The following is a 23,503-nucleotide window of genomic DNA, read 5'->3' on the forward strand; positions in this document are numbered from 1 at the left end:
TAAAGGGACTGGTGATAGTAATATGTATTTTAAGATTGAGAATGATAACATTTTGAGTGTTGAAGTATTTGTTAATGATATTATCTTTGGAGGTGATGATAACTTGAGCATGAAGTTTGTCGATGATATGCAAAAGGAATTTTAGATGTCTATGATAGGAGAGATGAAATTTTTCTTAGGTTTGCAGATCTCAAAGGATTGGAAAAGGTATTTTTATATCTCAAACTAAATATTTCAAGGAATTGGTAAAGAAGTTTGGGTTAGATGACTCCGAACCAGTTGGAACTCCTATGGTGACTGGCTGCAAATTGTCTAAGAATGATAAATCTCTTAAAGCTAATTAGAGCTTGTATAGATCTATGGTTGGTGGACTGCTATATCTTACACGAACTAGACCAAACATTATGCATGTTGTGTGCATGGCTTCTATATATCAAGATGATCCGAATGAGAGTCATGTCAGTATTGTAAAGAGAATATTCAGATGCTTGAAGGGAACTGTGGATTATGGTTTGTCGTATCTGAGGAATGTTGATTTCATGTTATGTGCTTACTTTGATGCTGATTGGGATGATGATGTTGATGATCGGAAGAGCACATCCGGCGGTGCTTTCTTTTTGGTAAGAAATTAGTTTCATGGGCTAGTAAGAAACAAGATTCTGTATCCTTATCTACTACTGAAGCTGAGTACATTGTTGTTGTTGGTAGTTGCACTCACGTGGTTTGGATGAAGAAAATGTTGAAAGATATCAAAGTTATCTATGATGAGCCTACTATCATATACTGTGATAATTCCTGTGCTATTAGCATGTCAAAGAATATGGTGCAACATTCAAAAACTAAACATGTGTCAATCAAATATCATTACTTGATACAAAAATTTATTGAAGAGGAAGTGAAGCTGGAATATGTGTCTACAAAGGAACAGATTGCTGATATTTTCACTAAACCTTTGCCTACAGATACATTTGTCTATTTGAGAGACAAGTTAGGGGTATCCAGCTGTCCTAATGAGAACTAGATGCATTGTGTTGCATCAATCCGGTGGACTTCACAGTCTTATTCCTTCTATTCGGATTGATGAGTTGGCATTGCTCCTCTAGTGGAGTAGTCTGGCTATGTGTTTTTAAGGGAGAGATTCATGATTTATATTCTAAGGGAGTGAGTTTGGTCTTTTGTTTTGAGATATTTGGCATTGTTGTCAAAGGGGGAGAGAAGCATGTGAAAACCCATTTTATCTACTCGATCTTAGGGGGATTTTGTTGGAGTTAATTTCTTTTTTTTGCATTGATTATTTTTCACATTCATATGTTGCCATCAATGCCAAAGGGAGAGATTGTTGGACATTGTTGCTGCTAGGATATGTTGTTGTCATTGATGTCAACATATTCCTGCTTCGGTGATTGTAGACTGGGTTATTGGGGTCGTGGTTTTTTGTATGGAGTAGTATCACTATATTCTTCTGTATTGGTTTTGGTGATCCATGAAGCTTAATTGATCATATCATATGATCCGGTTTTGCAATTTGTTTTTTTATCAGTGTTTTGCAGAGTTCAGTATTTCCTTTGGTATATTCTAGTGTCATAAAATCTTGAGCTAAGTCTTTGTGAGACTGTTTGGGATGGTCTTGTGTATCTTCATTTCACATGGTTCATGATTTCGTGCTTGGCAAGTTACCTTTCTTTGTGACAGTTGTTTTTGTTTGAGTGTTCTTGATTTTTAGATGTTGATCGATGAATATTTGATAAGTGGTGTTGGTGCAGCTATTGCTGATGATTCTGACATGTTTGCTAGTGTTTCCTAATTGTGTCCTATAAGTTTTGATAATCCACATGATCATTGTGTGAGTTGATGGTGATTTTGTTGAACCGATGATGTTCTTTGTGTTATGCGGTTTTCTTGGTGGTGTAGCGTGTTGCGATTGATCTTGGTGTGATTTTCGGTGGTGTTGTGTGTTTGGAGATTTGAATTAGGTCCATTTTATGTCATTTATATCATTGTATTGGTCTGATGGTCGATCTTTGTATCATGTGATGTAATTTTGTAATTGTGAGTTGAGGGTTTAGCCGACCTTGTTGTCAAGGTTGATGAATTGTATAAATAGGTGATATTGTCATGTAATTTGGTATCAAGGTTGTGTTTGCATTATCAGAGAGTTATGTATGTGCGAACAAGTGATTCATCCTTTGGCATTATGATTGAGCAGAGATTGGTGTTGTAGAGAAGACAATTGTGCTTAACCGAAACTATCATCAGGCATTTGGAGATGTTATTATTGCAGTTCATTCCTTCTGGATTGTATTCTGAATCTTGTTGTAAGTTAGTGAGACTTCCCTGAGGGTTGTAGCCTTTCAAGTCATTATCTCTTGAAAAGTGAGGTCTAGGCGATGTGCATGAATGCATGTTCATTCCCCATTGTAATATTTTCACATACTACTGCAAAGTATCATTTTATTGTGGGTAGGTTCCCACCGTGGTTTTATCCTTAATCGAGTTTTCCATGTCAAAATCTTGGTGTTGTGTGTTGTGCTATATATTTTCTTATCTTTATTATTGTTGCAGTTTATCAGATCTGTATTTGTGGTTAAGTTTGTATATCCGGTGAAAACTGATTCAACCCCCCCCCCCCTCCCAATTTTCCTTCATTGTTGTTGCCAACAATTGGTATCAAAGCCAAATCCTCCGGAAGAAGCTTAACCATTTGAGAAGATTCGGGATGGCAACTTGAACTAGAGGTGTTGTCTTTAAGAAGGAGAGTCTGAGATATGATGGAAGCAACTATTCTATATGGAATAACTGGATGGAAGTGCACTTGAGATATCTTGGAGAAGATTACTGGAAGATTACAAAGAATACATATTCTGCTCCTCTAAATAGACCAGTTACTATTGATGGCATCAAGGAAGTTGAACATAACATTAGAGTGAAGGAAGCATTGCTGAGCGCCCTGACTAATTCATAGATGACAAATGTAATGGGACTTCAAAATATACATGAGATCTGAGAGAAGCTTGAAACCTTATATGATGGAGATAAACAAGTGAAAGTTGCTAAGTTGTAGAGTTTGACAAGAAAATGTGAGATGTTGAAGATGGGAGAAGATGAGAATATAAATACCTTTATGGCTAAGGTGAATGACCTTATTCTAGGTATCATATGTGTCAATGGAACCCTTGAAGAAGATGAAATTTTTTCTAAGGTGCTAAGATCTTTACCTACTTATTATAAACATAAGGTAGCTGCTATCGATGAGATCCAGAGTGTAACTACAGTAACAAGAGATATGTTGGTTGGAAATATTGTTGCATTTGAGCTGAGTGAATTTGGTGAATCACATGGAAAGTCTGAGACAACATTTAAAACATTTGTATCCGGAAAGAAAAAGTATGAACCTAAAGAATGCAGAATATCTAGATATGAAAGAGAAAGTAGAGAGATGGAAGAGCAAGAAAGAGAACTGGATGATCTTGAAGCATTGATCACCCAAAGATTGCCTAAGGGAGTTGGTAAGTATGATGGAAAATTGCCTTTGAAATGTTTCTCTTGCAATAAAGTAGGACACTTTTCTTCTAGGTGCTTGGAGAGAATGGCAAAGTATTATAGGCATGATAAATTTTATAAGCATGACAAAAATGATAGATATGAGAAGCATGAGAAGAATGATAAGCCTTACAAGTCTAACCGAAAGCATAAGAATTAGAAGAACTGTTGTTATGTTGTTGATTAAGGTGTTACAGATGAATAATCAAAAGGAGATGAAGTTGTGTTTTTTTCCATTAAAGAAGATGGACCGGTACCTATTGATTCCACTAGCTGCATTATTGAGGAGAAAGATTTAGCTGCTAAAGTTGAAGAAAAAGATGAATGGGTGATTGACAATGGTTGCTCACATCATATGACCGGTGATAAAAGTAATTTTGTGAGTATGGAAAGGTATGACAGTGGAATAGTGAGATTTGGAGATGACAAAGCCTGTGTGATCCATGGTAGAGGTTTTATTTCCCTTGATGGTAAGCATAATATTGATGATGTTCTGTATGTTGAAGGTTTGAAGCATAATCTTTTGAGTGTTGGATAGATGGTTGAAAAAGGTTATGATTTACAATTCAATAATGATAAATGCAAGATCCTAAATGTCTCTGGTATAGAGATTGCATTTGGAACTAAGACTGAAGGTAATATTTTTCATTTGAATGTTGGTGAGAAAAGTTGCTTGATTGTTCAGATTGATGATAGCTGGTTGTGGCATAGTAGAATGTGTCATGTTAACTTTGATTCAATTGTTAAGATAAATTCTACACAAGATGTTAGAGATCTTCCTAAGATATTTAAGCCTGCTAATCCGGTATGTAAGGAATGTCAATTGGGTAAGCAAGCAAGAATTTATTTCAAGAGCAAATAGTATACATCTGATGGATTGATAGATCTTGTGCATACTGACCTATGTAGACCTACAAATGTTAGAAGTGTGCAGGGAGAGAGATATTTTATGTTGCTAATTGATGATTATTCTAGGATGATGTGGGTTGTCTTTTTGAACGAGAAATATGAAGTATTAGACAAGTTCAAGATATTCAAATCAAAGGTTGAGACTGAGTCAGGATTGAAGGTGGAATAACTGAGATCTGACATAGGTGGTGAATTTTGTTCTAGTGAGTTGAATTCATTCTGTGAGAAGCATGGGATTAGAAGACAATTATCTTCTCCTAGAACGCCTCAGCAGAATGGAGTTGTTGAAAGGAAGAACAAGATTGTTTTGGATGTTGCAAGGACTATGTTGATTGAAGGAAATGTTCCGAAGATCTATTGGAGAAAAGCTATTAGCACTGTTGTTTACACATTCAACTATGTTCATATCAAAGGTGATACCGGTAAGACTCCTTATGTGTTATGGTTTGTTCATGTTCCTACTATGAGATATTTCAAATTATTTGGTAGCAAATGTTATATCAAGAGAAATGATGACAAAGGAAAGTTTAATATTAGAAGTGATGAAGGATTTTTCTTGGGTTATTCTACAAAGAGAAAATCCTACCGGTGCTACAATAAGAGACTGAGAAAGATAGTGGAAAGTGCAAATGTGAAGGTGGAAGAGAATCTTAGAAAAGAAATCAGAGTTTGCGGATATGATGATGGTCAGCATATTGTTCTGAATTGTATTCAAACCAAAGAATTGAAGTAGAATGATCTGGTAGAGACAATTAATCTGGATGTTTCTACTGCCAATGGCGAGGTGCAAGAACCTAAAAATCAAAACAATCAGAAAACTTTGAGGTATGTAAGACTGAATCATTCAGAAAATCAGATTATTGGTGATAAAAATAAAGGTGTGATGACTAGAAGAAGGCAAGTTGTTGAAGGGATATGTTTTATTTCTAAAGTTGAACCTAAAGATGTTGTTGAGGCTTGCAAAGATGAAAATTGGATGAGAGCTATGGAAGAAGAATTATATCAGATTGAGAAGATTAACACATGGGAGCTTGTCCCTAGACCTAAAGATATGAATGTGATTGGTACTAAATGGGTATTCCAAAATAAATTGAATGAAGACGGTGAAGTTCTCAGAAATAAAGTGAGATTGGTATGCAAAGGATATTCATAGAAAGAAGGGATTGATTATGAAGAGACGTTTGCTCCGGTAGCCAGACTTGAAGCTATTAGACTATTGCTTGCATATGTTGCCTACAAATATTTTAAGATATATCAGATGGATGTCAAATCAGATTTTCTAAATGGTGATCTTGAGGAAGAAGTCTACATGGAGCAACCTGATGGATTTTCATTATCAAATGATGAAGACATGGTATGTAAACTGAAGAAAGTTCTTTATGCATTGAAACAAGCCTATACATCTCGGTATGCTAGATTGGATAAGTACTTGTTGAAATTGGGATTTAATAAAGGGACTCTTGATAGTAATCTGTATTTTAAGATTGAGAATGATAACATTTTGATTGTTGAAGTCTTTGTTGATGATAACTTGAGAATGAAGTTTGTCGATGATATGTAAAAGGAATTTGAGATGTCTATGATAGGAGAGATGAAATTTTTCTTAGGTTTGCATATTTCACAGACTGGAAAAGTTTTTTTTATATCTCAAACTAAATATATGAAGGAATTATTGAATAAGTTTGGGTTAGATGACTCCAAACTGGTTGGAACTCCTTTGGTGACTGGCTGCAAAGTTTTTAAGAATGATGAATCTTCGAAAGCTAATCAGAGCTTGTATAGATCTATGGTTGGTGGATTGCTATATCTTAGTCAAACTAGACTGGACATTATGCATGATGTGTGCATGGCTTCTAGATATCAAGTTAATCTGAAAGAGAGTCATGTCACTGTTGTAAAGAGAATATTAAGATACTTGAAGGGAACTATGGATTATGGTTTGTGGTATCTGAGGAATGATGATTTCATGTTATGTGCTTACATTGATGTTGATTGGGTTGGTGGTGTTGATGATCATAAGAGTACATCTGGTGGTGCTTTCTTTTTGGGTAAGAAATTGGTTTCATGGGCTAGTAAGAAATGGGATTCAATGTCCTTATCTACTGCTGAAGCTGAGTAAATTGTTGTTGCTAGTAGTTGCACTCAGAAGGCTTGGATGAGGCAAATCTTAAAGGATATCAGAGTTATCTATGATGATCCTATTGTCATATACTGTGATAATTCCAGTTCTATTAATGTGTGAAAGAATCCGGTGCAACATTCAAAAACTAAACATGTGTCAATCAAATATCATTACTTGAGAGAAGAAGTCAGTGAAGAGGAAGTGAAGCTGAAATATGTGTCTACAAAGGAAAAAATTGCTGATATTTTTAGTAAGCCTTTGCCTGCAGATACATTTGTCTATTTGAAAGACAAGTTAGGGGTATCTAGCCCTCCTAATGAGAACTAGATGCATTGTGTTTTATCAATCCAGTGGACTTAATAGTCTTGTTCCTTCTATCCAGATTGATGAGTTGGTGCTTATCCTCTAGTGGAGTAGTCTGGTTATGTGTTTTTAAGGGAGAGATTCATAATTTATATTCTAAGGGAGTGAGTTTGGTCTTTTGTTTTGAGATCTTTGGCATTGTTGTCAAAGGGGGAGAGAAGCATGTGAAAAAATGTTTTATTTTCTTGATCTTAGGGGGATTTTGTTGGAGTTAATTTATTTCTTTGCATTGATTGTTTTTCGCATTCATATGTTGTCATCAATGCCAAAGGGGGAGATTGTTGGACATTGCTACTGCTAGGATATGTTGTTGTCTTTGATGTCAACATATTCCTGCTCTGGTGATTGCAAATTCATTTATTGGGATCATGGTTTGGTGTATGGAGTAGTATCACTATATTCTTCTGTATTGGTTTTGGTGATCGAGGAAGCTTAATTGATCATATCATATGATCTGGTTTTGCAGTTTGTTTTTTTGATCAGTGCTTTGCAGATTTCAGTATTTCCTTCGGTATATTCTGGTGTGATTAAATCTTGAGCTAAGTCTTTGGGAGACTATTTGGGATGGTCTTGTATATCTTCATTTCAGATGGTTTGTGATTTGGTTCTCTACAAGTTATCTTTCTTTGTGATAGTTGTGTTATCAACTTGGAGGAATCGATTATGTGTTGCATTGATATTTTGTCATTGATGCCAACACCGACAGTTTTGGTTGTTTATTGGTTTCTAGTAGGTTTCGGTAGAGTGGTTGGATTATGATATTGATATGGTATGCTCTAGTATGCTTCAGTTTGTGGAATTGGTTTGGATTTGTCATTCATGCTATTCAGGTGTGTATCACGATCAGTTGGTTCGAGACTTGATGACTCAGAAGCTATCATTTGTTCTAGTAAGCCTTTTGCTCACTAGTAAGGGTTTTACCGGCAGAGCTTTGTTGAAGATCTTTTGATGCACGTTATAAGTTGTGTCGGCGCGGCTTCTAGATGGATTTTAGAATGTTGTTGGTTATCTTGTTTGTGTTCCTGTTGATTGGTGGTGTTGGATTTGGGTCCGGACCTCATGTATTCGGCTAGGTTATGGACCGATTTATGTAACGTGTTGGTGGATGATCCCGATGTGTTACCGGTTGGGTTTATTGATTGGATTATGTTGTTTTGGTCTTTGGCCGACTTGGTAGATCATTGGATTGTGGGTTTGTGTTATGAACTTGTTGTATTATCTTTTAGGTGGCCGACCTAATTATTTAGGTCCCAGGTTGGTATAAATATGATGTAAGATCTCTTTGTAGATCATGGGCATATTCATGGGTTTTGGGGATATAGGATTATCTGTGTGTGAATAAGGTTGTAATCATATGCATAGGTTTTGGTCGATCATAGGTGATCAAATTGGGTTGGTGAAAGAGGTTTAAGACCTCCAGTAATGAGCTTATTTGGAACTGTATTCAGGCATAGGAGATGTTATTGTTGCAGTTCACTCTTATTTCCGAATTGTAGTCTGAATTTATTTTGTAGTCAATGAGGCTCCTTTTGTTATGAGCAGTGCGCTCTAGGCTATTGGCCTTCCTACATGTGCAGGCCCCTCTTTTTGTAATCACATACTTATTGCAAAAGTATTATCTGACCGTGGGTAGGCTTCCCACCGTGGTTTTTTCCCTTTAGTGGGTGTAGACACCTAAAATTGTCCTGTCTAATTAAATAAATATTTTTATTTATTTAATTATTTAAGCCTAATTCTTCTATTAATTGAATAAATCTTCTTCTTTTTAATTAATTCATTAATCCTCTTCTAAGCCTTTCCTTATTTAAATAAATACTTTTATTTATTTAAATTGTCCTTTTCCTAAATTAAATAAATATTTGTATTTATTTAATTGATCCCACTTCTTCTATTAATTAAATAAATCTTTATTTAATTAATTAATTCATTAGCCTTTTCTACCTATGACACATTCCATTCATCTCTTAATTTCTACACTACCTACCCACTTTATCATTTTATTATTTCCTCTACCTACCCTCTAATCCTAGCCGACCATTTATCTTTACACCTCTTAATCTTATCCCTTCATTTTCTAAAGTGTCTTCTATATAAGAGGATACTCTCCTTCATTATCAACCCTAAGCATTATAATTGTCTGATTAATCTTATGCATATATGCGCCTGACCTGCACAGACGTTTCTACAATTCATAAACGCGCTCGCATTTGACATAGATGCCTTTCAAATCATAGACGTGTTTAGACCAAACACAGACGCGCCTTAACGTCTTTTACCCCGCTTGACAAGTTTCTACGACATACCTAATATGCATTTATTGACCTTCCTAACATGCATTTATGAAAACAATTAATGCAACAAGGTACAAGGAGGTTTTGTGGTACTCACTGGCTCTCCTGCATCTGTTGGCCTCTGATATCGGTGAACACGGTCGAATCTGTGCACCAATGCCATCTTTCCTGACTGCTCTACTCTCTTCTCTCTCTGCACTTTGATCTCTTAGGTGTGTGGATGCCAATGAGGATGTTTTCCCTCGTAGTCTATCTTATAGACTACCCTATCCCTAGTCTCCTGAATCAGTCTTCTTTATTTTATGACTCTGTCACTCTATCCTATCTTGTCATCCTTTCTAGCCTTTCTTTCTTATCGAGAGATTGTCTACGATCTTTTCAAACAAAATTCATCCAATCTCTCGAGGGGGCATATCATTCTCGTCTCAGGACAACTTTGTATCAGTTTATCTTATCTTCTTTGAAACAACGCGACAAACTGCATTGTCTCAAAGAGGGGCAAAATGTAGACACCTAAAATTGTCCTGTCTAATTAAATAAATATTTTTATTTATTTAATTATTTATATCTAATTCTTATATTAATTAAATAAATCTTTATTTATTTAAATTGTCCTTTTTTCCTAAATTAAATAAATATTTTATTTATTTAATTGATCCCATTTCTTCTATTAATTAAATAAATCTTTATTTATTTAATTAATTCGTTAGCCTTTTCTACCTATGACACATGTCATTCATCTCTTAATTCCTAAACTACCTACCCTTTATCATTTTATTATTTCCTCTACCTACCCTATAATCCTAGCTGACCATTTATCTTTTACACCTCTGGTTGCAGATTTATCTTTAACATTTTTGGTTGTAGATTTTATGTTTTTAAAGTTGCAGATCTGACATTTTCCGACGATATTTCGACTTTTCGCGTCTGCACCTTCTAGAACCGCGTTTTTGTTTTTCTAGCATGTTTGTGCATCCCTGAATCACATCTGTGTTCACGATAGCATTTTCATTTTCCAAATGTTAGGCTTTCATTATGGGCGCATCGGTGGGAGATTTATCCGCGTTTGGGAAATATAATCGCGTCTGTGATCATTTTGGCAGCGTATATGTTTTGCAGGGTTTTCTGTTTTGGTATTTTTGCATAATCACGTTTATGAAGTGTTCAGACATGTATGTGTTCCAGAACCGCATCTGTGATTTGTAAAGCCGCGTTTATGTTTTTGAGCATTTTTAAATTTGCCAATTCTAATTTAGGGTTTTTCGTTTTGTCATTTAGGGTTTCAGATTTGGTTTATTTGAGCTAATATCTTGTGATCCAACTAATGAAGTGATGCATCTTGTCTTTGAAAGTGAATCATGTGTCGAAGGCCCCTATTTTTCACAAAGTGTTTGGGATTTTGTTAAAATAAACCTAACTTGTTTGCTTGCAGGAAGTGCTAATCATTTGAAACAACCCAAACTACTAACAAATCTTTGTTGCAGGACCTTGGCAAGGGTTTTCTTTTGATTTTCATTGTGTGCTTTGTTTTCATAGATTATCAAACACTTCAATTGGTGCACTAAAATTGAACCAGTGTCTTTTGTGTCTTGAGCAATAGGCTCTTTTGTGTTTATCTTTAGAGGGCCTACCTCCTCATGTTTTCACTAGGACTACTAGTGAGGAGGGAACGACCCAAGTGGTAGCAAGGCAATACCGCCCTCTTCCTAACCACTATAAATAAATGTATACATGGTGAAAGCCATGGGTAACGTGTGTTGATTAGTCCATACCGACACTAATAGTAGGGCATAACCCCTACCTATTGGGAGCCTTCTGTATTTACAGAGCTGAAAGTACCGCATGTATGGCCACACGAGCATATGCCCTTACTAGCACCTTTTTATTTTAGAAATCCAAAATCCTTCTAGTTGTTGGGGCAGGAGGTTGGACCTCTAGAGCAGCCCACACACATACGGTTCTTAGTAGAGGTACAAAGTTCACCACGGGGAGTTTTCGTGGGGATTGGTGCTTGTCTTCCCTGGAGAAGTGATTGTCGAGGGTGGAGCCAGTGGGGTCAAGCACCTAAGTATCCGTTTTGTATAGTGTACCCTCAGGGGAAACCCCATGTGGGATCAACAACTATTGTCCTGACCAACCATAGGAATTGTTCTTGTCTTCTTTTAGACATTCAAATATTCAAGACCAAACATCAAAATATTGTGTCTTTTGTGTCTTCAAGTGTATGCAAGACATTTTTACATCACACAACACACTTTCTTTTGAGTCATTTTTTAGTCCAAACACATACAAACATAGAGTCCTCATCAACATTGTGTCCTCTTGTCACGAAAAATGGTCACAAATTCGTATTTGATCACAACAACAACTTCACAAATTGGGAAAATTGCACTCAATTTTTATAAATGTGTCTATGTTTGACAAAAACATGTCTGTGTAGGACAGAAACGCGTTTGTGTCATCGTAGCAAATTGTATTCATAAAATTCTCATAAACGTGTTTGTGTAGTATCTAGTCAAGTCTATGTTGGGTAACTGCGTTTGTGAAGTATACAGGCACATCTATGTTCAATATTGGGAAAATTTACAGTCCAGCAAACAAGAGCAATCAGTTTCAGAATTCTTGAGCTTCCTAGGTTATTTCTTTGGGTTTTTATCTAGAATTCAACCTATTTGTGGGTCTCACAAAGTTCATCATTGCCTTACACCTTGCATTACATTCACATTTGTCTAAAATTGAGTCAAAAGGTTACTTGCTTTTCCTCATCTTTCTTTGTCAACACAATACATACAAAAACATTTTGCTAAGTGGTCCCTCATCAAGGTCTATCACCTTTGGGTCTCATTTGGTCTTACTTAGAGTCAAGGTCAACTTACCTCATCAAGAGATCTGTCATCTCTTTGGAAGTCACACCTGTTCTACTACATACATGCTTGGTCTTACACTTTGGACATTGCGAGTACACCTCAAATTCATTTACATTCCACCCAACTCTTGGTCTTCCATAGTCTTTCCATTTTCATCTAGTCTCACACATCTTGGTCAAGACCTAGTTCATGGTTGAAATCCGTTCCCAAAAATCTAGGAGGGAAGATAAAGGGGCTCAAGCATCTGCAAACATGAGTGGCTATGAGTACGACAACAATATCTTTTTCAATTCTGATCATACCACATTACCTGACATGGACATCTATAGAAACATTCAAAATGTTGAGAACATGGATGACACAAACAACAATGATGCACAAAATGATAATGTCGATAACATATCAGTACACTCAGCAGAGGTGAAAGATGCAATCATGGATCCTCATTTCAACAAGATGATACAAGAAATCATGAGAAGAGATAGACAATATTTCCTACAAGTGATGGCACAAAGTGGAGCTAAGATACCTCATGATTTTGACATGTCCCAAATAGTAGAAAATCAACCTACTCAAGAAAGTCGACTCAAAATGGATCAAAGGAGACCTAATAGTGGAGGTAATAGAGGAACACATTTTGTGCCTAAGTCACCATCATTATTGTTTCAAAAACCTGAGATTCCATTTACACATGGTCAAGCTTATGATACTCACGAAAGAACATCTCATGAACAACTCTGTCTACGCAGACCCTTATAGAAATCTTATGTGGATAAATACACTCAATTGCATACCAATAATAAGGAACCAACTCAAAAGCAATTGGATATCCAAAGGCATGCTCAAAATTTGGACACAAGAAAACCCTGTGTCAAATTTGGGGGCAATACACAAGAGAAAACTCATGATATGCCTTATGACCCTATATCAAGTGGTCCCTACACACATCATTATAGACCTCCTCCATATGAACATGTTTACAATCAATACCATCAATATATGCATTATCCTCCTCCTCCACCTGGTGGCTCGGGAATGGGATATGGTCCAAGAAGTCGGTCTCCACCCAAAAACAATTTGGAACAACAAATAAAGGACTTACAAAATAAGATAGAGGACATCAATACACCAAAACCATCTTACACAATGAGAGATATATGTCCCTATCCATTTGATAGAATAATTCCAATGCCTCCATTTCCTACACACTTCGTAACACCAAAGTTTGATAAATACAGAGGCAAAGGGGACCCTAAGGCACATATAAGACATTTTTTCACAGCTTGCCTTGAGGTAGCAGCAGAAGAAATGTACTTGATGATATTATTTCCACAAAGCTTAGGTGAACAAGCTATGGAATGGTTCTCCCAACTTCCACCTGGAATTAAGTCATGGGGTGATCTAGAAGAAGCTTTTGTCCAACATTTCTCCTATAACATAGAGATAGATCTATCAGTTGCCACTTTGTGCAATACCAAACAGAAAGATGGGGAGTCATTTTCATCATTCTTACAAAGATGGAGGAATTTAGCCAACAGATGCTCTTGCAAAATTCCACAAAAATAAATGGTAGAGGTGTTTACACAGAATGCCAACAGAGAAATTGGTTATGACTTGAGGAAAGCTTGTTTGTCCAATTTCAAAGACATCATTGAGAAAGGCTTGGAAACAAAGAAGGTATTAATTGAGCAAGGAATCATCAATATATTCAAAGAAAATAAAGAGGATTTTAAAGGAAAGGACAAGCCACGATTTTGGAACAAGAACAAGAACACAATAAATGATGGTGTTGTTGATGCTAACACAGTAAGACCAAAAATCACTCTTTCAGGACCAATTTCTTCTATAAACAACCAAGTAAATACTCAAGGAACTTCAAAACCTCGAAGGAAATACACCCCATTGGGAGAACCACCTAAGTCAGGTTTTAGGAAGCTAGTGGCAAACAAGCTAATAACAATTCCAGACAATCCTCCATATGAGCCAAAAATCAAACCAAATTGGTGGAATGATGATGAGTACTGCGAATATCACAAGAGCAAAGGACATAAAATAGGAAATTGCCATTGCCTGAAGAACATTATACAGGATCTTATTGATAGAGGTGACATTGAGATCAATGAACATACATCCAATTAAGAACATGAGATGTTTAAGGAACCATTCCCTAAACATGACAAGGGAAAAGACAAAGCCACAAATGATCAAGCCAGCTATACCAAAGTGTCTTATGACTATGATTCAATCATTAAGCACATTTTGATGGACAACTATGTTTCTACTATTATCATAAAGGACAAAACGCCTGAAAGTCCTACCCAAAGAATCAAAGTTGTCCTAAAAGGCATTAGACCTTCTTCTGAATCTACCTCCAAATGTAATGTCACAACTCGTCGAGGTAAGGTCACCCTGCAAGATGCTCCAGCTAAAACCACCACTTCCTCATCAGCCAAACTTGAGTATGACCTAGTACAACAGTTAGGGAAGACACCCATGCTTATCTCAATCCTAGAACTGTTGCGTATCTCTCATTCGCATAAAGCCATACTTGATAAAACTTTGAGAGAGACCTTTGTACCCACTGATCTAAACGTGGACCAGTTTCAAGCCATGGTGGGATACCTTTTCATTCCGTATAGCCTCACATTTACAAAAGCCAATGATGCATCTGTCACCCAACCTCATAATGCACCTCTACATATTGAAGCCTTTAATTATAAAAACTACATCAAACGAGTCTTGATAGATGGAGGAGCAAGTCTGAATATTTGTACTTTGAGCACTATTAAACAATTGAGATATTCTGAAAAGGCTGTGAATTCTACACATGCTATCACCATCAAGGCATATGATGACAAAGAGCGTTCATCCAAGGGAACAATCACCTTACCTCTCAGAGTTGGGCCAGTTACAAAGGATGTGGTTTGTCAAGTCCTTGATTTAGAGCTCACATACAATATACTCTTGGGGCACTCATGGATTCATGAAATGAGATTTGTTCCTTCTACATATCATCAGTGTATCAAGTTTCCACATAATGGAAATGAAGTAACCGTTAAAGGTGGTCCAGATTCATTCATATATTACAATAACCTGCGAGCAAGATCAAAAATAACAATCCCAGTCAATCAAGAAGCTATTCCTTCATCAGCATATGTGGATCCAGGATCCTTGAAACATTCTACATCAAAACAAGCAGAGCTCAAAGAAAAATTCAAGGTTAAAGACATGGGATGTGGTGAGTATATCTTTCATGTTGATCAACTCCCACTATCTCCTAAGACATTTAGTTGATAGGAGAAACCTACAAACAAGTTGCAATGCCAAGGAATTGGGTGTGAACCACCTAGCGTTGTGGCTCCTAAGTCTGAATGCAAATCTCCTCTAGTGGTGCAAGAATCTCTTGATATCAATAGTCCTAAGAGTGGTTCCAACAAAGAATCTATTAAGTGTATCGCCAGCCCTCTTGAGAACTCGCATAGATTTACCATTTCATCTATTCATTCCATTTCCACTCCTCTCCCAGACTTGGAACAACAAGATTTAGAAAATCCCTTACTAATTGGGGATCAAAAATCAAGCTTTGAAAAGAAAAATTTAAAAGTCAAAAATAAAGAAAAGTCCTTTAGTCCAAATCAAAATCAAAAGCTATTGGACCCTGCAAAAATCAAAGTCAAGGATAAAAATCCTATGAAGAAAAAAGAACAAGAGTTGATCTCCCTTAATATTAAAATAACTGGGAGCAAAAGTTCTAAAATTTCAAGTAAAAAAGAATACTTGTTGATCCTAAGTCTCCATCATGATATCCTACTTTCACTTCTTTTCGCAATCATAAGCCTTCATCACTTGTCCACTTGTTATGCACATCCTTTCCCTTCTGGTGATACATCATGGACCTTTAATGGAGCTTCCTCAAGGGACTTTGTTATCAGGGATACCCAAACTTCTTTAGCTGACACACATGCGAGACTGTGTAGTCCACATGTTAGTAATTCTATCTCAGTTCCTTTATCAAGGAAGATAGTCATTCGAGATACACATCATTCAGTCAAGGAACAAGACAACTACAATCATAAGGTAAAACCTCACACATTTAAGGTGGGTGACTTAGTTCTCAAGGAGAATCCTAGAAATCGGCAAGATAGAGCGAAGAAGGGCAAGTTCTAATCAAATTGGCTTGGTCCTTATGTCATCACAACAGATTATGGATCAGGTGCATATCATCTCTCAACACCAGATGGGGAACCTTTGGAAGATCCTATCAACAACATGCACCTTCACACATTTTACACATAGCTCTTGAGAATATCCTAATATCAAAAATACAAAAAAAATTTAAAAAAATATCAAAAATACAAAAAAAACATAACTATAAAAAAATCGTTACTTGGGGAAAACCTGGCAAACAGGTGCCTTGTGACACAAAAAAAACTGAAAAAAAGAAAAGAAAAGTAAAGAGAAATAAATTCGTCCAACAGTGAAAACCACTTTGGTGGCGGCCTGGGCAAGTATCATGGTGAAAACCAGGTTATTGGCGCCATGTGTAGAGACATTGCTCCTCCCTCCTTCAAGATTCAATCTCACCCTTTCACCTTGCACACACTCACAACCTGTCCATCCATAATAAACTTACCCATTTCCATCATGGCTTGTTATTGATCTACCTAAGATTGGCTAGCCATTCATAATAAACCTTTCCTTTCACCCCTTTTCATCCATAATAAATTAGGTTCAAACTATAACTGGGGCAAAATCCTAAATCTAGTGATGGAAGTGGTACCCTAAGCATCGCATGTTTTGAGGAGCATCATCTTTTCATTCCTCCTTCTTTTCATGCACAGTCCGCAATAAAAGATCACTTGCATCGCCAATTCGCAACAAAAAGTCACTTGCACCACCAATCCGCAATAAAGTTTCATCTTCTTCACAATAAAGTATCAGTTTCATGGATTCAGTCAGTTTCAGATGAGATGCAAGCAGTAGTGGGCTTTCAACAAATCAAATTCTTCAGCAGACTTTGGCAACAATATGGTTTTTCAGCATTATCTGTCCTTTATCAAGATAACAAAATTGTGACCAAATCAAACATGTTAGCATATGTGGCAAGAAACATAAATAACTTGAAGATTTCATTGTGTGTTGGTGTGAAGTCTTGGTTTTCTTTTGATTTTATCTTTTGGTGACATGTCTTTTAGCTTTTCTGGGATGTCTCTGACTAGAGAGTCTATCTCCAAGATATCTTTGAATAAAAAGGTGAGGATTGGATGTGTTCACCTATTATTTTGCTGTCTATGGATCGTCTCTTAGTAATGCTATGACTTGTCCAAGGATATGAGGACATTGTGAGTCTAGTTTGAATTGGGGCATTCCTTGTTTGAGACTGTCTGATCTCCATGCAAATGGGTACAATGAATTTTTGGGTCAAACCTATACCTCGATTGTCATAACCTATTTTACATAATAAAGCTCAATAATGATAAATCACAAGAAGCTCTTTCACTTCCATATCTTCTATCTTCCATCCCCCTTTCGTGATTGACCTCCATTGTCATTCCTGAGTCCGTGTAGCCCACTATCACATGACTGAGTATAATGACATGCCAAAAATATCTGCATTTCATGTAGTTTTCACATGCATGCATCATCACATGTTAGCATATCTCATTTCATACATACATGCATACATACATACATACATACATACATACATATATATATGTGTATATATATATATCATAATTATATTACATCTTGCATATATCATTGGCTAATATCTGCATCCGCATATAAAACCCAGAAAAGAACAAAAATATAATGCATTTGATCATGTACATATTTGCATCCATATCATAAGCATCATAAAATCATCATAAAGCATATAGAATAGAACATAGGAACACATGCATATAGCTTCCCCAAGGATGAGTCATCTCATATATATATCAAAATCATAAGTGTCATGATACAATGATGTCAAAATCATATGGCTACAAAATCACCCAATGGTGTCTACATCATCATACAAAAACTGATACAACCTGGATTATCTCATATGTCCCCTCCTGTAGACCCCGTGGGACCATCTTTTCACCAAAATGGTTAACAGTCTTCTATTTGTGCAAATCTCAGGCATATACATAATGTGTCTTAAACCTTATCACCTTGATCGCGATGTGGTCCTCGACAGTCAAATTTGTTTGTAAATGTTGTGTCACGGAGAATCTCTCTCTAGACTCAATCTAGGACAAATACTCTTGCATCCAATCAAATCAATCATGTCAATCCCAGTGGTACTCGTGTTCATCACATAGTGTTGCTTATCTTATCCTATTCTAGCCTAGTGGTACCTATGTCCATCACATGGTGCTTCTCATCAAGCTCTATCCTAGTGCTTATGTTTATCACATGGCGTTGCATCCTAGTGTATATGTTTATCACATTCCATTATATACTATTTTGCTAGAGCACTCGCCAGATTTTATCAATTTGATGCCTTATCCTATATTCAGCTTAGAAAACCTACCAGTTTCAGGGCACCTATTGAGTGAATCCTCTTAGTAGCTTATCCAATTGGCAACGTATGTTTATCACATAATTATCAATTCTAGCCTTCTTTTAAGTTTGTCTTCCCTAGGGCACCTGTTTGAGTGAATCCTCTCCATAGCTTATCCAATTTATAGCGTATGTTCATCACAAAACTATCAATTTTGGCCTTATAAGACATAGACATGATTTTGTTGATTCCTCTTGAGTCATTCTTTTTCCTGCGTGACCTTGTCACCCTATCCTGTCAGTCATTTTTATCATTTCTTTCTTATCGAGAGATTGTCTATGATCTTTTCAAACACAATTCATCCAATCTCTCGAGGGGGAATATCATTCCTGTCATGGGGCAACTTTGTATCAGTTTCTCTTATCTTCTTTGAGCCAATGCGACAAGATGCATTGTCTCAAAGAGGGGCAAAATGTAGACACCTAAAATTGTCCTGTCTAATTAAATAAATATTTTTCTTTATTTAATTATTTAAGCCTAATTCTTCTATTAATTGAATAAATCTTTATTTATTTAATTCATTCATTAATCCTCTTCTAAGCCTTTCCTCATTTAAATAAATACTTTTATTTATTTAAATTATCCTTTTCCTAAATTAAATAAATATTTTTATTTATTTAATTGATCCCACTTCTTCTATTAATTAAATAAATCTTTATTTATTTAATTAATTCATTAGCCTTTTCTACCTATGACACATGGCATTCATCTCTTAATTTCTACACTACCTACCCCCTTTATCATTTTATTATTTCCTCTACCTACCCTCTAATCCTAGCCGATCATTTATCTTTACACCTCTTAATCTTATCCCTTAATTTTCTAAAGTGTCTTCTATATAAGAGGATACTCTCCTTCATTATCAACCCTAATTATTCTAATTGCCTAATCAATCTTATGCAATCAAGCCTTTTTGCGATCAAGCTATCAACCACATTTTCGTTCTTTGTTGAGCTCTTGTGCACACATAAAATCTGAGAGCAAATGTATCAAGCAATATCGATGGAGATAGGAAGAATGAAGATTCAAACCCTAGTGGACATGTGATGGTATAATCTTTTTTATTTTGTTGATTTGAATTGTCTTAGGTAATCTCCATATGTTATGGTGGATCTTTGTTGTTGCTAGGCTAGGTTTTTGTGGTTGAATTCATTTAGTCTTTCAATTTTGTTGTTTCCATTATCCACTTTTCACCATACACATCGGGTTTTCCACGTACAAATCTTGGTGTTATATTTTGTGGATGGTTGGCAATTGTTCTGTGGTTTATATTTGTGCATAACTATTATATCTACTATTCTAGTAATAAGGTTTTTGTCGTGCCTGTGAAGTGTGATACCTGCATCTGCAACACAAAACACTCAATAGATCATTACAAGCATGGTTAGAAAATCATAAGAAAAAGAAAGATAAAACCATGACAAAGCGATCTATCGCCTCCTAAGAGATGCGAGTATGAATTTTCTCTCAAATCTGGATAAGCAATCCTAGTGACTTGACTACACCTAGACGGAGGATTTGAAATGATAATGATGTGCAAAGATGAGATTGATTATGCTAGATTGATCCAAGAGACTAATTAAGATAATTATATGCACGATTAAGCTATGATGATAATGCAATTAAGCTAGAAAAGAGATTGATTGAGCTACATGATTCAACAATTATACTAGAAAATGATCAAATTAAACTAAATCTAAGATGCAATTGCTTAAAACAACAATGCTCAAATGATATGCCTATAGTAACAATGCATAAGATGAAATGAGATGGGATCCTTATTGCTCCAAAATAGGGGATATTTATAGGATTTCCAAGGCCAGGGGTGAGGTGGCAGGAATCAACAGTCAAGATTGAGTCTAAAGATATCAAAGATGAAATTGGAGGAGGTTGGAGAAGAGGTTGGAAGAAGAGACACTTGTCATCTCTGCGGTGACAAGTGTCAAGGAGCTTTGCTCATAAAAGGGAAAGTGTCCAAGAGAGGAGACATGTGGCCAAAGTGTCATGTGTCTCGAGAAGAAAATATCCACACCATAGGAGGTTAGGATAAGGAGGTTAGAATGTGCAAGATAGGATAGGGTTAGTTAAACCCAAGGTTAGGTGGTTAAAAGTTAGGAGGCATGTGGGTAATTTGAATTTAAAAATTCAAATAATAGGAAAAGACTAATTAATTCTCAACAACTCATAAATTGATTTGTTTTAATTAATTAGAGGATTAGAAGAATTGATTGAAGTGGGGGGAGGAGATTAATTAATCAAAGGGGACTATGGAAATGAACTTATTAAATCCTTAGATTTATTAATAAGTAGATGAAAGGGAGAATTTAATCAAATTGCCTAATGAATTCAATTAAATTAGGAAGGGGGGTTAATTAAATAATCACTTATTTAATTAATTATCTTCAGACCATTTTTTAGGTGTATACATTTTGCCCCTCTTTGAAGCGAGGTGTGATGACACGTTAGTTCAAATAATAATCTCATTTTGATGATGATATTGGTTTGATAGGATGCCCCAGCTATTGATTGATGAATTTCGATACGATGATGCCCCCTCGAGAGATCAATTGAGATAATTGATCTTTGGAGTGTTTGGATCTTTGCGAAATTGATATCCCGATTAGAAATGATTTGATTTTTACAACTGTGGTTGATGAAAATGCGAGTTCTACGATCACAGTGATCTGGTTCTTGATGTGATGATTGATAAAGCTTGATTGATTAGATTGATAAGATCAAGATTCAGTCTGGTTTCAGGAATGACACCTCCTGTATAAGACAAAGATTATCAAAGCGTCTGGTTTCAAGAACGATATATCCTGTATAAGACATTATTAGAACATCTGGTTTCAGGAAAGATACATCTTGTACAAGACATGATAGAATAGATGAGATGTGATCGATTGATAGAATTGATAAGATTGATTTGATGAAGAACTGACAGTTTCTTGATATCAAGTTGCAGGAATATGCAATTGCTTAAAACAACAAGGCTCAAATGATAAGCCTATAGTAACAATGCATAAGATGAAATGAGATTGGATCCTTATTGCTCCAAAATGGGGGATATTTATATGATTTCCAAGGCCAGGGGTGAAGTGGCAGTAATCAACGGTCAAGATTGAGTCTGGAGATATCAAGGGTGAAATTGGAGGAGGTTGGAGAAGAGGTTGGAGGAAGAGACACTTGTCATCTCTGTGGTGACAAGTGTCAAGGAGCTTTGCTCATAAAAGGGCAAGTGTCCAAGAGAGGAGACATGTGGCCAAAGTGCCATGTGTCTCAAGAAGAAAATATCCACACCATAGGAGGTTAGGATAGGGTTAGTTAAACCCAAGGTTAGGTGGAATGGGTTAGGTTAGAGGGATGGTTAGGTTAGGTGGTTAGAAGTTGGGAGGCATGTGGGTAATTTGAATTAAAAATTCAAATAATAGGAAAAGACTAATTAATTCTCAACAACTCATAAATTGATTTGTTTTAATTAATTAGAGGATTAGAAGAATTGATTGAAGTGGGGGGAGGAGATTAATTAATTTGAATTAATTAATCAAAGGAGACTATGGAAATGAACCTATTAAATAAATCCTTAGATTTATTAATAAGTAGATGAAAGGGAGAATTTAATCAAATTGCCTAATGAATTCAATTAAATTAGGAAGGGGGATTAAATAAATAATTTCTTATTTAATTAATTATCTTCAGACCATTTTTAGGTATATACAGTTTTAATGCTTAAAGTTTTCTAATCTATTGACAACTGATTCACCCCCCCCCCTCAGTTGTCCTCCGGTTTCTAGAGTTGTCTAACAAGTTTTTGTTGTTTGAGTGTTCTTGAGTTTCAGATATTGATCGGTGAAGTTTGATAAGTGGTGCAACTGTTGTTGATGATTCTAACATGTTTGCTGGTGTTTCCTAATTGTGTCCTATTTGTTTTGACGATCCGCATTGATCATTGTGTAATTTGATGGTGATTTTGTTGAACCGGTGATGTTTTGTGTTATGCAGTTTTCCTAGTGGTGTAGTGTGTTGCGGTTGATCTTGGTGTGATTTTTGATGGTGTTGCATGTTTGGAGATTTGAATTAGGTCCATTTTATGTCATGTATATCATTGTATTGGTCCAGTGGTCAATCTTTATATCATGTGATGTAATTTTGTAATTGTGAGTTGAGGGTTTAGCCGACCTTGTTGTCAAGGTTGATGAATTGTATAAATAGGTGATATTGTCATGTAATTTTGGTATCAAGTTTGTGTCTGTATGTCCGAACAAGTGATTCATCCTTCAACATTGTGATTGAGCAAAGATTGGTGTTGTAGAGCAGACAACTATGCTTAACTGAAACTGTCATCAGGCATTTGGAGATGCTATTATTGCAATTCATTCCTTCCGGATTGTAGTCTGAATCTTGTTGTAAGTCACTAAGACTTCCCTGAGGGTTGTAGCCTTCTAGGTCATTATCTTTTGAGTAGTGAGCTCTAGGCAGTGTGCCTAAATGCATGTGCATTCCCCATTGTAATATTTTCACATACTACTGCAGAGTATCATCTTTTTGTGGATAAGTTCCCATCATGGTTTTTCCCTTAACCGGGTTTTCCATGTCAAAATCTTGGTGTTGTGTGTTGTGCTATCTATTTGCTTATCTTTGTTATTATTGTAGTTTATCATATATGTATTTATGGTTAAGTTTGTAGATCTTGTGAAAACTGATTCACCCCCCAACTCAGTTTTCCTTCATTATTGTTGCCAACAAGAAGGTAATAAATATGTTGACTTTGTTGTGACATTCTTCTATTTTTATCTTAATTCTTTTATATGTTGTCTACTTGGGGACGATGAAAAGCGTTAAGATCTCTTTTTGGTCT

Source organism: Cryptomeria japonica, chromosome 2 (assembly GCF_030272615.1).
Source record: "Cryptomeria japonica chromosome 2, Sugi_1.0, whole genome shotgun sequence".
Lineage (NCBI taxonomy): Eukaryota > Viridiplantae > Streptophyta > Pinopsida > Cupressales > Cupressaceae > Cryptomeria > Cryptomeria japonica.